Here is a 15,433-nt window from a genome sequence, read left to right on the forward strand (position 1 = left end):
GTTTAAAAGATCTCCTCGAGATTAAATGACCGGTAACTAGGAAAGTAAAACAGGTCAAGAAATGATGTATATTATTTCCTAATGTATAATTTTATTCCTAAATATTTCGTTCATTGGAAGATTCCATTTTATTTTGCCTTGTTTGAACAAATGCCAAATAGGGGTCAAGCAATATAGAAATTGATTTTTGTTTCCTGTTTTCTTATGATTGACACGTGTTCTATTTTCATTGTAATTTGTTTATTGTAATTAATTATGTAAAGCAATAAATAAAGAATTTTAAAAAAACAAAAAAAAACAAAGTGCAAAAGCAGTAGTGATGGCAACAGTAATAGCAGTCAGCACATGAACTAACAGGAGTAGGTCTGGGATCTGTGACTCTTCACAGGGTCACATATCCCATGCTAGCTGACAGTTGCAGCTCAGAGCAGATTTCTGGAGGCACATTTACAAAGCCTGTTTCGTGTAAACCCATTCACTGATTTTGTGACCACATTTATGGTCATGACCCAGTTTGGGAACCACTGTTCTATTATGTGAATGTCTGTGCATTCATGGTCTCTGGATATGCATGGATCAAAACAAAACAAAGCCACGCACTTATCAGCCGGAACATGAGGACACTGACATGTTCTGAAAATTTGGTGGGGATGGGACGCCAAACACAAAAGCTATTAGGTATGTCTGTGTATGGGGGCCCACATACACACTACTCATACACATACAGCTCTCTCATGCACCTTGGTTCCCTTCAGAAAGTAGGATACAAAACCACTGAAGTAGTAACTTCTGGAAAGGAAGAATTAAAAACAGCATATGGCCATAAGAAATTACCTTTCGTTCAAGTTGTTGCGAGTATGTTAGGCAGTAGTGCAGGGCTGACACAAGCACTAGGCAAACTAGGCAGCCACCTAGAGCAGTACAAATTGTGAAGGCGGCACTGCGAAAGTACCAGCAGCAGTGCATTTGTCATACTAGTCCAACATCCCCTCAGTGCAGAGCAGAATCTGAGGTTCCAAGAAAATCCAGTCAGTAAGGGGGGGGGGGTTTCCCTTCATACAAACTGGCCCTGCATTAATGCTTATAAAGACAGCGAGAGAGACAGTCAGAAAGTAACAGGGAATCTACAGGCAGGAGGGAATGAAACAGCAAAGTCTCTTACCACTTCACAGCAAGATTTTGCACCTCCCCATTCTTATCTTCCAATAATTTCAGAAGCATTTTAACAACTTTTTTCTCACTGTCTTCATCCAACTTTATAGAGTCTTTCTGCAATTCCATCATCAGATCATTGGTGGCCATGAATCTGAAAAAATAAAATCAGGAATGTTCCCTGTTGGCATCAGCAAATATAGAACAGAACGCAGATATGCAGCAGCTGAGGAACAGATCACATCAACCTTCATCATACTTTTAATTCCCATACTCATATGTACTACATGAAGTTTGTTTCTCTCTGCCTGTGATGTTTCCATTTTAAGGGATCTCTCTTACAGTTACAACTCTAGAGGCAGATGCAAAAAGCTGAGTGCTAAAAACTGTGCGCTGAAATTCAGCCTGGGTTCAAATGCCACTGCCGGACCTTGTGACCTTGGGCAAGTCATTTCACTCTCCCATTGCCTCAGGTACAAACTTGGGAGCCGATGCAAAAGTTGAGTGTTAAAACTGTGCGCTGAAATTCAACTATTTGTTTTTAACTCCCGTTGCAGGAAGTTAATTAGTATGCTATGCACTGGGAGTTAAAAAGAAAACGCACACAAACCAGAAATAATGTGCACAAAGCCTTAGCACATTTAGCAAGTTTCTGCATATATTTTTGCACATAAATCATATTTTATGCCTGGAAAACATGATTTGTACACAAACTTGCTTTTTCCGTCCATAAGCAGGCTGAATTAGCCATTATACATGGGGAGTCCAAAGCTGAGGGTTGCAGCTGAGCGTTTACTTAGTAAGCAATCCAGCCCTCATCATAGAAAGTGGACTACAGTAAGACCAGATTTTGCAAACCTGCTTGTCCAAATTTACTGTCAGTCTTTGAGAGGTTATCAAAACAGTAGTAGGACATAAAGATGAGAACAGAAGATCAAGTTGCAGCTTTCGAAGATGCACAACAGAAGGCAACCATAGCTCTCACTTGATGAGCCTTCACAGAGCTTGTGATTTGCAGACCTGCTAAGGTGTAGTAATGATGAATGCACTTGACAAGTCAGTTAGATAAGGTACATTTTTCAACTGCTATTCCTACTCGACTGGGATTGCATTAGATGGAGAACTGGGAGGTTTTTAGATGTGGCAGAGTTTATTTCTTGTAATACGCTAAGGCCCTTTTGCAGTCCAAAGTATGCAGGGTTTTTTCATTATTATGCACATGGGGCCTAAAAAGAAAGTAGTCATCCTGAGGGAATTCTGCGCTACTGCAGAGTGCAGAATTTGCGCAGAATTCCCCCCCCCCCCCCCGTGCAGAATTGCCATTTTCTGCGCAGAAGTGCCAAATTTTACGCAGAAAATAACAGAGGAGACTCCGGCATCCCGCAAACAGAGTGTGCGAAGATGAAGGTCTGCGTGTGCCGCAGGTTGCGCTCCGCTCGTAGTGAAGATGAAGGCCCGGGTGCACTGTTCGCGGCGAAAATGGAAGGCCCCTCTGTGCTGCGAACGGCGTGTGCTCCATTTGCGGCAAAGATGGAAGGCCCCTGTGTGCTGTGAACGGAGTGTGCTCCGCTTGCGGCAAAGATAAAGGCCTCAGTGAGAGAGAAAACGTGTGTGTGTGAGAGAGGGGAAGGGGTGTGAGAGAGGAGAGGGGAATAGAGAGCATGGGAGGTAAGAGAGAGTGGGGGGGGGGGGGATGCTTGAGCGTGGTTTTCAGAGAGAGGGAGCCAATATGAGAAGATTGTGAAGGATTGTGTATGTGTGAGAGATTGGGAGTTGGTGTGTATGAAAAGGGATCGTATGTATGTGAGGGTGCTGCCTCTGTGAAGGGATTGTGCATGTGTGAGACACAGCCTGTGTGAAGGGATGCGTGAGAGAGAGACATAGGTAGCCTGTGTGAGGATGTATGTGTGAAAGTGAAAGGGAGCTTGTGTGGGTGGGTATGCAAGAAAGAGGGGCCCAGTATGAGGGGATGTGTGTGTGTGCGCGCGAGAGAGTGAGAGAGCCTGTATGAAGGTGTGTGTATGTGTACTAGAGAGAGGGAGCATGATTATATTTCCTCTTTATTCAATATACTTAGTTACATATATTATCCCTGCTCTTACTGTTCTGCATCTTTATCTGTTTAAATTTTTTAGTAATTATTTACTATTTTATTTGTTTATATTAGTTTATTATGAAATTTTATTTCCAAAATTAAAATGAAAAGTAAATACAAATATTCATTTAAAAATATTTGTAACTAATGTAAACCAATGTGATATGTTCTCATGAAACATCGGTATATAAGGATTAATAAATAAAATAAATAAATAAGTGTGTGAGAGAGAGGGAGGGACAGAGGGAGCCTGTGTGAGGGGCAGTACTGAGAACGGGGTCAAACTCTGGGATTGGCCATAGAGTGAAAAGGTTTGAGCCTAGAGGTGGAGGGGAGAGATACTGGCAGGTGGAGTTGGGGCCTGAGAGGGCAAAGTGGCCAGGGGAGTAGGGAGAGTGAGTTAAAAAGACACTCTTACAGTGAATTTCTAAGGAAATTCTGCTCAAAATATTTAAAATTTTGCATCTTTAAGCAATAACTTTTCTGTATTAATTTAAAATGAATTAGCCATGCTGTCTGGGACGTTCTCCGTGCCACTAGGTGGCAGAGCTCTCAAAGATCACTAAACAGTCTTTAGTGAGGTGTTCCTTCTTATATCTTCTGGGTTTCCCCGAGTCTCCTCAGTCCGTTTTTTTTCCACGTGACTAACTGCACGCGGAGCTCTCCTCCTCTGAGAAAAAAAAAAGTGAATTTATCAGAAAAGAGACTCAATATGCCTTGTCCGCCAGGCTTTAAGTTCTGTGTATGTGGAAAAATTATGTCTGTCACAGATGGGCACGAACACTGCTGCATCTGTTTGGGTTCCAACCACGATCAGTCAAGTTGTAGGAATTGCGGACACATGTCCCCATGGGCACAGCGGTAGAGAGCTGCCCGCATAGCTCAGCTCAGAGGAGCACCATCGGGCTCTTATGCCCCCTCTGAAGCTTCCACCAGATCTTCTCTGGGATCCCACCGAAAATCAAAGGCTCCCTCCCATCGTAGGGCCACCTCTGCGGACCCCCCCAGGTCCATCACATCCGGCACAGAAACAGGCCCGATCAGGATCAACTAAAGGTGCGGGAGATGTGCAGCAGCCGCATACTGCATCGAAGGTGTCTGCGCATTAAAGCACAGACGCACCTAAGAATCATCGATGCACCGACGTGGCTAAGAAACATTGATGCATCGAGTGAGTGTTGGCACTCAGACGCATTGACACATGGAAGAAATTGCGTCGAAATCAGGTTCCATTGACGCATTGCTGACTCCACCGTGGCTCGGACACAGTGCCTTTCACACAGATGCTACTGACTCAGCCTACTGCCAAACCTCCTTAAAAGCACTCTACCGGATATAAAAAAACCAAGGGAATCTTCTCCCCTACTTATTGTGGATTCAGATGATGGTCCATCTTCTCCAACGATCTCTAGAAGCTCCTTGGCCTCTTCAGAGGTTTTTTCAGGTCTCTCCATGGCCTCACACCGCCACGGAGAATCCAGTCTTCAAGATCCGCTCTACAAGAAGATCAGACGCCCACCGGTTGACATCACTCAGCCCAGGGGGCCAGACAGTGATATTTTACTGGCAGCACTACCTCCAGTGGGCCTCCCGTCACATCCGAGACCACCCTCTACATCGGGCTTAGCCTCTCAAGCCATATCTCAGATCTCTATGTTCTTAACACAATTACTGACATCAGTAGAACAACAACATTGGCATTAAATCCCAACTGCCAAATCTTTGACCACTCTTCAAGCTTTCTTAAATCATTTTTCAAGCTCTCTACTGGTGTGTCCACTCTATTGCAGAACTTAGTATCATCCGTAAATAGAGAGAAGGTGAAAAAGAATGAGCTATTTTATATCTAAACCTTTAGGCTATTCGATCTCCACTATGACTCACGAACAATCAACAGTTAATGACTGATGGTGATATAATTTCCCCAAGACACAAAATTTTTCATATCTTAGGAACCTACTGAGATAAAAGGATAATCAGAGTCACTTGAGAATATCAAATATTATTAGTACTAGCTGGACCAGATTAGCTTCCTTCCTAACCCAGTGGACCTATGACACACATTTACAACCATCATCACTTTAAGCAATATCAGAAGTTTATATTTGAGTAAAACTGAAAAACAGTTTCACAAATATTAGACTTGCTTTTTTACAGCAGTCATCCAGTATTGCAAATTTAAAACTTTATTTTGGGATATGGTTTCAGACAACACTGAAAAAACTGTAATAAGCTTGGTCAACACAATTAACCCTAATAACACTCCTAGCTCTCAAAGCAACTTTTGATACTTTGAACCACAAAATCCTGATCTTCCAACTAACCAACCTTGGATTTTCAGGATCAGCAATTGTCTGGTTCACATCCTTTCTGCATGACTGCACCCAATTGGTCTTCTTGGGAACGGCACTCTTAAAACATCACACAAAAGACTCCATCCTCTCCACCCACTTTTTTCAACATTTATATGGCCTTCATGAGAAAACTCAAAGACCTCCAAATCACTTATTTCAATGCTGATAACATCCAATTGCTAATCCCACTCAGATCAAACTAAGATGAAACCACAGCCAATCTAAATTACTGTTTAGGAAAAATTACAATCTCGCAACACCAAAGAAAATAATCCTAAACTTTCAAAAGACAAAAGGTACTATGCATTGGGATAAAAGAAACCAGCTGGCCACATCCTACACTGATCCTGAACAGTACAAATCTACCCCTAGGCTCCCAAGTCTGGAGTCTAGCCTTCACACCTGACAATTCAAACCCCAGGTCCAAGTAGTGGCTAAATTATCTTTTTCCATCTATGCACCCTCCTGGATGCTGCTGCTAATACAAGCGCCATGCAAGACCTTGTAATTCCTCACCTGGATGACTGTTACTTGCTCAATGTTGGAATCCCCAATACCCTATCCCACTATCTACAGCTCATCCTGAATGCTGCAGCCCACATGGTAATGAATGCAAATAAGTTTGAACATAATGCCAATTATGAGAACTTATTCACTGGCTCCCAATCCTCTATCACACCAAGTTGAAAACCTCCATGCTAAGCTCAACCTACCTCAGCAGCTGTCTTATCCTTTATACCTTTTCAACTAGTAGGGGAGAAGTCAAGATGGCGGCATAGCATGGACGCATGGAGGAGCTGCTTGATTTTGCTCACTGAAACTTTGAATTATCTAATTTGAAATGCCTCCTAAACGCAAGGGGAAGATCCGGGTCTACTCCTCGGAGTCTTTCCCCTCTCCTATTCAACAACTGGAGATTACCCACTTCATGTCCTCATCAGCGTTTAGTCCAGGGGCCGAGGAGCCTGGTGTTCAGGGCGGCTTGGGGGCGCCAGCAGAGGAGGCATCCCTGAGCCCAGACCATCGACAGCCACTGGCACAGAGAACAAACATCGAGAACCCCTCTGGGGCCCCAGAGGATGTCGTCACTTCCGGGTTCGAAGTAGAGGGAGTTTCTCTCTGCATCTCACCGCTGGAGCTGGGCTTTCTTTCAGCGTTTCCTCGTGTTGGTGAGATCGAAGTGGGCTCTTTGAGCCCTATTTTGGATGTCGAGGAAACTAAATTGGATCTTGCCGTAGGAGAATCAATAACCCAGGCTGGTAACATTGACAGCGTTGAGTTATTTAAAATCCCTTCTCGTCTAGCAGTGGTGATATTGGATGCCTTGTGGGATCTCGTGGCTGGTTTCGGGACTACATTAAAGGCTTTGAATGTTAAGACGGACCACTATACTACCAAATTCCAACAACATTTTCTGGACATACAAACCCAGGTTAATTCGGTGTCTTCCAGAGTATCTGAAATTGAGGCAAATATTAAGAAAAGTTCAAGAATTCAATGTAGTCACAGTGAAAGACAGAGAGGTTCTGGCCAGACGGATAGATCATTTGGAGAACAATGCTAGGCATCTTAACCTGAGGTTTCTTAAATTTTCCAAGGGTGGCTGGTGAAATTCCATATACAATATTGAAGAAATTCTTGCAAGAGGTTTTGGATTTTACAAGTGACACTTTACCATCTATAAATACTTGCTTCTTTCTACCTAAATCTAAAGTTCCTAGGTCAGTAGCTGATATGCCATTCCAAAATGATTTAACTAATTTTCTTGAAAGTTCCTCTATGGAGGTTACCGATAGAGGAACATTGTTAAGTTTCCTTTATTTCTTCTCTAGATTTAAATGCAGTAATGAAAAATTACTTCAGGAAATATTCTGGTCACCTTCTTCACCTCACCAGTGAAGATTTTTCCTGATTTAGCCTCTATAACCCAAATTCGGCGAAAACGTTTTTTTTATCTATTCGCCAATAGGCTTTAGGATTTTCTTTTTTACTTCGTTTTCCATGCAAATGCATTATTAAAAAAGGAGACGAGTGTTTTATTTTTTTTTTCTCTTTAACAGTTAAAATTATTTGTTGAGTCTCGGAAACCACTTACCTCTTCCCCGGTGCCTTCATAAAAAAAAAAAAAAAAATTACTAACGCTGGAAGTCTATGTTAAGCCTTTAAGCTTCAGTATATAATTTTGCCTCTTTAGATCTCCCTTTAAATTTTCTTCTTTCCTCCCCTATTTTCCTAATGTATTTCTGCTTAGTAGTGGAATTATTTACTATTTTAAACATTCTCAACATATGTATGTTAATAATTGTGATTTTCCACATATTTCTTTATAAATTGGTGTTATGTTTGTAAGTAAAAATTCTATAAATAAAAAATTAAAACAAAAACAAAAAAACTCAACTAGTACTACCATCCCTAAGATCAATACACCTTAAAAGCACCAGGAAGAGCATCTTTGCATGATCAACCCCAACCCTCTTGTACACTCTACCAACTCATATCAGACTTGCACCAGACCAGCTATCCTTCAGAAAACTGGTGAGAACCTAACTCTTTGAAGCAGCACAGGGCTCCAGCTAACCTCCAGCAAGACCTAAAACCCAGCAAGTCTCCATTTACAGCCAGCTTACTATTGCACTATTTACAAACATACACTCTGAATGTACCATACTGTAATAATGCACCAATGTATAACACTGTATTATCCCAACTACTACTATGCACATATCTGTAACCAATTCTACTGTAACATGCTTTGCGCACTTTGTTGAAAAAGTGTGACATAAAGGATGATGATAATATACACAGCTGAATCCTTGGCAGCTTGTGTACCAGTCATTATATGATGTGCATGTAGAAGAGAATGGAAATGGGACTGCACAATCTTTTATACTATGATCCAGTTATGTGCAGGCTATTCAGCAATATCGGGTGACTAAGCAGTTCCATAAATAAACTCAGTAGATGGGAGTTAGGGAAAACTTTTGTCACCATCAATACCTTTATATTGGACTGACTTAATATCATATCTAATTAATTTTGAGAGTTATCTTCCCATGCTCCATAACTGGGGAGGGAGGAAGAAGGGACAAATAGGGGTAACTGCCCTGGGCTGTGCATCACCATGGTAATCCCCATCCCTACATTATAATTTCAGCATTCCAGGACCCTGCCATGGTTGATTGGCCATGGGCCCCGCACCTTCATAAGGTCAGCCCTTTTTGTTGGGGCTGGCTACGCTACTAATGACGACGACATTGGACAACATGTGTTGGGCTCTGGGCATGGTTTGATATCGCAAATAGGATACAGAGAGGTCACACAGAGACCAGAGTTTTACATTTCAAAAATATGGACTTTGTCAAAATAGGGACATACCTGGAGGCAGAATTAGAAAACTGGGAGAAAATGAGCGATGTGGGACAACAAGTGGGCCAAACTAAAAGGAGTAATTACAAAGGCAACAAATCTGTATGTGAGAAAAGTAAACAAAAGTAAAAGAAATAAGAAACCAATCTGGTTCTCATAGGATATGGCTGATAAAATAAAGGCAAAAAAAGCAGTGTTCAAGAAATATAAAGGATCCCCAAAAGAGGAACACAGAGAAGAATATCTGGTGAAACTGAGGGAGACGAAGAAAGAAATCAAGACAGCAAAAAGTCAGACAGAAGAAAGGATTGCCAAAAAGAGGTAAAGCGAGGTGACAAAACATTTTTCAAGTATATCAGAGAAAGGAGACATGTCCGAAATGATATAGTGAAACTGAAAGGTGACAAAGATTAGTGTGTGGAGACAAAGAAATGACCGAAATATTAAAACAAATGCTTCGGTTTGGTATTCACTAAAGACGACCCTGGAGAAGGACAGTCGCTAGTTGACAAGACTGTGGATGGGGGTGGAGTAGGAAAACTGAAAGTGGGCAAGGCCATGGGGCCAGATGTGATACACCCCAGGATACAGAGCTCAGAGATGTGCTGGCAGGTCTGCTGAAGGACCTGTTCAATAGATCCTTGGTAACAGAAGTGGTGCCGTAAGATTGGAGAAGAGCAGTGGTGGTCCCGCTTCACAAGAGTGGGAGCAGACAAGAGGCTGGAAACTACAGGCTGGTTAGCTCCCCTCAGTGGTGGGAAAATGGAGACTCTGCTGAAGGAAAGGATAGTGAACTATCTACAATCCTGTGGGTTGCTTGACCTAAGGCAGCATGGATTCACCAGGGGAAGGTCCTGTCAGACAAATCTGATTGATATTTTTGATTGGATGACTAGAAAATTGATCAGGGAAAAATGCTGGATGCGATTTACTTGGCTTTTAGTAAAGTTTTTGATACAGTCCTACACAGGAGATTCGTGAACAAAATGAGAAGCTTGGGAGAGGGTGCCAAGGTAGTAGCGTGGATTGCAAACTAGTTGACTGACAGGAGACAGCTCGCAATGGTAAATGGAACCTACTCTGAAGAAAGAACGCTGTTAAGTGGAGTGCCACCGAGATTGGTTTCAGGACTAATTCTGTTCAATATCTTTATGAGCAATATGGCGGAAGGGATAGAAGGTAAAGTTTGTCTATTTGTGGATAATACTAAGATCAGCAACAGAGTGGAGCTGCCTGCAGGAACAGAGAATATGAAAAGTGATTTAAGAAAGCTTGAAGAGTGGTCAAAGATTTGGCAGCTGGGATTCAATGCCAAGAAGTGCAGAGTCATGCATCTGGGGTGTGGCAATCCAAAAGAGATGTATGTGATGGGTGGTGAAAAAACAATGCGCACGGACTGGGAGAGAGACCTTAGTGTGATAAGTGTCTGGTGATCTGAAGGCGGCGAAGCAATGTAACAAGGCGATTGCTAAAGCCAGAAGAATGCTGGGCTGCACAGAGAGAGGAATAACCAATAAGAAAAAAAAGAGGTGATAATGCCCTTGTTCAGGTCCTTGGTGAGGCCTCACCTGGAGTACTGTGTTCAGTACTGGTGCACTTATCTCAAAAGGATAAGGGCAGGATAGAGGCGGTCCAAAGAGTGACCAAATTGGTGAGGGGTCAGGATTGGAATACTTATGAAGAGAGGCTGAAGGATATGAATATATATACCCTGGAAGAGAGAAGGTGCAGGGGAGATATGATACAGAACTTCAGATACCTGAAAGGTTTTAATGATGCACAGAGAGGGTGGTGAATGCCTGGAATGCCCTTCCGGAGGAAGTGGTAAAGACAAAAACAATGAAGGAATTCAAAGGGACATGGGCTACACAATGTGGATCCCTAAAAGCTAAAGGATGGCATTAAAGAAAAGAGTGCATGTGGGTAACTTGCTGGTGTGGCAGTTGCTACCCTTAACAAATAACAGTATCAAGGTTTAATGCAACTCCATCATTGCTCTCTGCTTTAACGGCAGTGGGAAATGGATTCAGACAGCAACCAAGGGCCCCGACTTTTATGGTTTAGGGAACAAATAAACATGGGGTAACTTGCTGCAGTGACTTTTACTATCCTTAATCGTTAAGCCTGATACTTTTGATGTGGCTCCATCATTGCTCTCTGCTTCCACGGCAGGGGTTAGGGAAAACTGGATTGGAACAGCAACTGAGGGCCCTGAATTTTATGGTGTGGGAAACATAAGCATGAGGGTGACCTGCACAGTGAAGCAGATACTGGCATAAGCTTTCTGGACAGACTGAGTGGATCATTTGGTCCTTTTCTGCCATCATTTCTATGTTTCAGAGATTAATTGCAATCGGCCCAGAAAACAGAACTAAAGTATGTTGATATTTAATAGCCCGGCTAACCATATACAGGAAGTGTGTATGTGTGTGGGGAGGGGGGGGGGGGAGATAACCCAGTTCAGCATAGTCATGTCATTTTACTTTTAATACTGGGATGAGTATTTGCAGACTCCTAGAAATGTATCTTATTTACAGCTCCCTATCTGTAGGGCTTATGCTTTTTTCCATGACACAAATATTCATCTTCTGCAGGTTTTTTTCTGATATTCTGAAGCACAAAAGCTACCAAGAGACCACTTTTCTGGGGGACACTTGTTACTTCTGTTCCTTCAAACCCACAAGCCCAATATATAGGCCGATACAGTAAGGAGCGGTAGGAAGAGCTGCGTTAGTGCTGGGCGCACCCGCGTTTGTCGCACGCAGTCCTGCTCACCTACCGCTCGATACTGTATTTAAATAGCTTCCAAATGCAAGCCGCGTCCAAGAAGCGTCTGTGACGCGTTAGGCCCGTGCAACCCATTTTACTGTATAGGCGCTTAATACAGCGCCTATACAGTATCCTGGGTGCGCTGGTACCTGTCATTTCAAATGTCATTTGAAATGACAGGCACCAGGAAGTAGATCCCAACTTTAACCCATGAAAACTTATTTTGTTGCTTTCAGCCCCTTCCCTTCTCTGCTGTCCTCCGGAGGGGGCAGCCGGCGGCGAAAGCAGCTTGCAGTGGTCCCCCCCCGCGCAGGTCCCGGTTCTCCTGGCTCAGCCCTCATCTGAAGATTGTGAAGTCAGGTAAGAGCCCACTGTTCTGTGCCCTCTCCAGTCACAGCGCGAGCGGAGCGTACTTTCATTGGCTGGAGCGCCCGTCAATTTGGGCGCTCAAGCCAATGAAAGCACATGGATGGGCGGGCGAGACATCACCCGCCCGTCCGTGTGCTTCATTGGCTTGAGCGCCCAAATTGACGGGCGCTCCAGCCAATGAAAGCACATGGACGGGCGGGCGTGATGTCTCGGTGTGCGTCACGCACGCCCGTCCATGTGCTTTCATTGGCTTGAGCGCCCAAATTGACGGGCGCTGAAGCCAATGAAAGTGCGCTTCGTTTCGCCCCGCTCCACTCCACTCGCGCCGTGATTGGAGAGGGCACAGAACAGTGGCCCTTACCTGACTTCACAATCTTCAGATGAGGGCTGAGCCAGGAGAACCAGGACCTGTGCCGGGGGGGGGGGGCGGGGGACCGCTTCGCCGCCAGCTGCCCCCTCCAGTGGACGGCAGAGAAGGGAAGGGGCTGAAAGCAACAAAAAGTTGGTAACATGTCAAGTCGCTTCGGGAGGAGGGGATTTTAGGTTTTTCCTTTTGGGGGAAAGTTTGCCGTCTACCCTTACCCCTGCCTCTAACGCAGGGGTAGGGGTAGGCAGTAAATTAGCAGATTAAACGCGCAGCAAAACGGCAGGGTAAAAAAGCAATAGTCGGGGCGCGCGTTACTGTATGGGAGGGAATAGCTAATTCAATCGTTTACATGTAATATAGATGCCGCGGGCAGAAGGGGTTACCCGGTGATTTAAAGAGGCGGTAAGAGTAGGTTAAAGGGGATAGTGTATCGCGGGTTGGACTAACGCGACCGAAAAGTGAGTAGAAAGCGGGTTAGGAGCAGGGTAACTGCGGTCGCACTTTACTGTATTGACCTGCCAGTATGGTGGCACAAGAGGCACAACCAGAACTGAATTTTTGGGAGGAGCTCAATTTTAACATGGGGTGGGGGAAGAGAGACTGTGCTAACCCCCATCCCATGTGAGTCTTTAGGGCCGTGGCTGCAAAATGCTTTAATTCCTGACAACACTGGGTATTTCCTGTTTTTTCACTTTTTCTTGGCCCTGGATGTCTCTCATTCTCCCTCTGTGGTTACAGTAACCACTTTATGCAAGTATTAATCTCTGTTATAAAGCAATCATAGAAACAGGCTTTCAATCTGCCAGGCATTCCTGAATTTTTAAGTTGTAGAGAGAGGCATAATTATCTACTAAATGTAAACAAAGACTTTGACAGTCTCAAACCGTTGCAGTTTTAACCCAAGGGCAGTGTGGTTTCCCGTGCAAGTTAATTATTTTTTAAAGACGCAGGGGATCGTGGTCTAGTAGTGATTCCAGCGTGTCCAGGCCTTCTAACAGCTACATCTTTAAGGGCTGACTCAGATGTGACAAGATCCTGCTACTAGGGAAGGAGGCCTGAATCAAATGTAAAGGGGCACAGACCCTCCAAAATCTCCTCATAGCTGCGCCCTTGAGTGGCACCACACACACACACGTCTATGTTCCATCTCAACTCTCACACTAACAGTCCAACACAGCCCACCAATTATCCTTCCCCTCAGCTTCCAGCCCCTCTTGTATCTCTAGAAGCCCGTCAGCACCCTTCAGGCTTCCCTATCCCGGGTCCTCACCTGAAGTCCTTGTCGCTAGATGTCATCTTCTCCAGCAGGTTGGAGATATGGTACGAAACGTTACTCATGGCGCCGGTGACAGATGGAGAGAGCGCTTTGGCTCTCCCTCTCTCCCGGTGCGGGGGAAGATGGCGGCGGTGGCGGGGACGGGACACTGCCTCCGCCCCTCCCCCACCCCTGGAAGCCGCTGGAAAACTGACACCGGCCCCAACGGCACAAACAGTGCCGGGACTAAGGGGCGGGGCGAAGGGGGGTATCTGCCCCGGGCGTCACACCGCAAAGGGTGTCATCAAATCGCTTTCATGAGAGAGCAGTCCATGGAACCAGGAAAGTTATTGATGGCTGCGGCGCTGCTTCCACACCTTCTTCGGTCCAACACCTCCTACTCTTGAGTGCGGGGACTAGCACGACACAGGGTGGGAGTGGGGGAGGGAGGTGAACAGGAAGCTTGCGTCACCACGTCGCGTCCCTATCACGCAGGCGCAGAACACTTTGTGGGCGAGCAGCTGAGGTCAGGCTTGCACTTGGTCAGCGCGGGGATGCTTGGTAGAGAGCTCGTTGCTGGAGCTTAAGTGATTTTCTGCTCCAAGGAAAAAGACTCAAAGCTGACGCCACGCTGGTAGGTAGGGGAAGTGGTCTTTTGAGTCTGACTTATGCTGCTGGGTTTGAAGGGGGAGGGGCTGAGAAGGATAAGTTTTTCCCAGCTAGTGTGCCCGGAAAAAGTCATCACTGCCTGATGCTCAAATCACAGCAGCAAAAGATATATTAGTCGCCAGGGCCGGTGCAAGGTTATTACGCGTCCTAGGCGAAATTTACAGCCTGCTGTCCGTCCCCCCCCCCCCCCCCAAATAAAGTGTTATGTTTCTTGATTTTACTGTTTGTTAAATTATTATAAATATACATTATCAATAGAGTAAAACCATACTAATTAAAATTTTTCTTTTCAGCTGATGAACAACATCCAGTAATTTAAGTTACAAATTTTCCAAATACCAGTAAACTTTAAAAACAGACACATCAGAGAATACCCAATAATTACAATTAATAAAGATTAAAAAAAAATCCCCTGCTGTCTACACCTGGGATCTTTTGAATGCCAGATGCCCCGAGATTGTTGTGGATTAGCGAGAGGAGAAGGTCTCTCTCTCAAAGGTATACACATACTTGCTCTCTCATACATGCACCCACACAGACAAATGTGATTTCTCTCTCATACATGCACCTACACACCGACATGATCTCTCTCTCATACATGCACACACATGAATATGCTCACTCACTCCTACACACGAACATGTTCTCTCATTCACGTCCCCTTCCCCAGCAGCACAAGGCCAACAGCAATAGCCTCGTCTTTCATCTGCTGCAGGGACCAGGGCTGACGGTATAACTTCCTGAGTGGGTGGGGCCATGCTGGTCGGCTGCTGCTGCTGCTGCTGCTGCTCCACCCGCATGGCCCAGGCCAGTACTGCATCTTGTGGCGAGGGTGTGCTCTTCTTCTCGACTATGTTGGTATTGGCATGGTCTCTCCTCCTTCCTGCCCGCACAGGACAGTGCCATGGTGCATTGTCTTCCAGCTGTGTGGGCTGGAAGAGGTAGAGACCATGCCAATGTTGCCCCCCCAATCGGAGGCACTCTAGGTAGTCGCTTAGTCCACCTAGTACTTCCACCAGCCCTGTCAGTGACTGTTA

General features: G+C 44.7%; 1 pseudogene; it reads right to left on the minus strand.

Annotated features, from left to right (window-relative positions):
- Positions 1-14,190, minus strand: part of LOC115082616 — a 56,894-nt pseudogene extending 42,704 nt beyond the window's left edge.
- Positions 14,191-15,433: the final 1,243 nt, after the last annotated feature.

Source organism: Rhinatrema bivittatum, unplaced genomic scaffold (genome assembly GCF_901001135.1).
Source record: "Rhinatrema bivittatum unplaced genomic scaffold, aRhiBiv1.1, whole genome shotgun sequence".
Classification (NCBI taxonomy): domain Eukaryota; kingdom Metazoa; phylum Chordata; class Amphibia; order Gymnophiona; family Rhinatrematidae; genus Rhinatrema; species Rhinatrema bivittatum.